The sequence below is a fragment of the Canis aureus genome, chromosome 17 (genome assembly GCF_053574225.1).
Source record: "Canis aureus isolate CA01 chromosome 17, VMU_Caureus_v.1.0, whole genome shotgun sequence".
Classification (NCBI taxonomy): Eukaryota; Metazoa; Chordata; class Mammalia; order Carnivora; family Canidae; genus Canis; species Canis aureus.
Window position 1 is genome coordinate 57,366,513 of NC_135627.1, and position 1,212 is coordinate 57,367,724.

The 1,212-nt window shown below is 37.7% G+C and overlaps 1 pseudogene; it reads left to right on the top strand.

Annotated features, from left to right (window-relative positions):
• Nucleotides 1-654: 654 nt before the first annotated feature.
• LOC144288170 (U2 spliceosomal RNA) lies at nucleotides 655-859 on the top strand (annotated as a pseudogene).
• The last annotated feature ends 353 nt before the right edge of the window (nucleotides 860-1,212 follow it).

Consider the following 1,212-nt stretch of genomic DNA (forward strand, 5'->3'; position numbering starts at 1 on the left):
GAGTCTGGATAGCTTCTTTACCTCTTTACTTTCCTCATTTGTACAGTCAGCCAATTGGTTTGATCATCTCTGAGACACCGAAGCTCTAACATGGCTGTAATTGAGCCCAGATATAAAATAAATGTAATTTCAGCTAAGAACTGTGTCTTCATGCCACTAGTTTTTACAAGTCACTGATCTTCTGTTTTTTTCACTGCCTTCTTTTTTTTTAAGTTTGCAATCATTTTTTTATTTGAAGTACAATTCACATATAATATTGTATTAGCTTCAGACATAGTGATTTAACAATTATATACCTTATGAAATGCTGACCACAATAAGTATATCTGCCACCATACAAAATTATTATTTTATTATTGACTATATTGCCTATGTTGTACTTTTCATTCCTTTATCTTCTTTATTTTATAACTAGAAGTTTGTACCTTCTAATCCCTTTCACTTATTTGGCTTACCCCCAAAGCTTTCCCCTTTGGCAACCACCAGTATAAGTCCATTTCTATTTTTTGTTGTTTGTTTTGTTTTTGAGATTCCACATGTAAGTGAAATCAAATGATATTTGTTTTTCCCTATCTGACCTATTTCACTTAATATCCTCTAGGTCCATCCATGTTTTCACAAATGGCAATATTTCATTCTCTTTTATGACTAATAATCGCTTCTCGGCCTTTTGGCTAAGATCAAGTGTAGTATCTGTTCTTATCAGTTTTCACTGCCTTCTGAAAATTTTGCTTCTGTTTCATTTCCAGGAGCATCTCAGTAGAGGAATTCTAAAACTGATGTCTATGTTACTTTGGGGGACTTTTGTCATGCAAACAGGGAAGCTTCCAGCAATCCTGAGAAGTACTGCATATACTTGGTATGTAGTGAGACCCAGTTGGTTAGGAAACAACAGAAATATACCTGTAACATTAAGCAGGCTACAAATCCCCCTTAAAACAACCAACTGAGGGGCTGAAAAGCTCAGAAAGAGGTGTTTTTTTTTTTAAGATTTTATTTATTTATTCATGAGAGACACAGAGAGATGCAGAGAGAGAGACAGAGACACAGGCAGAGGGAGAAGCAGGCTCCATGCAGGGAGCCTGACCTGGGACTCCATCCCAGGCCTCCAGGGTCACGCCCCGGCTGAAGGCAGCGCTAAACCGCTGAGCCACCCAGGCTACCCAGAAAAAGGTTTTAACACTGATTGAACTGGAATAAGAGCTGGATTTC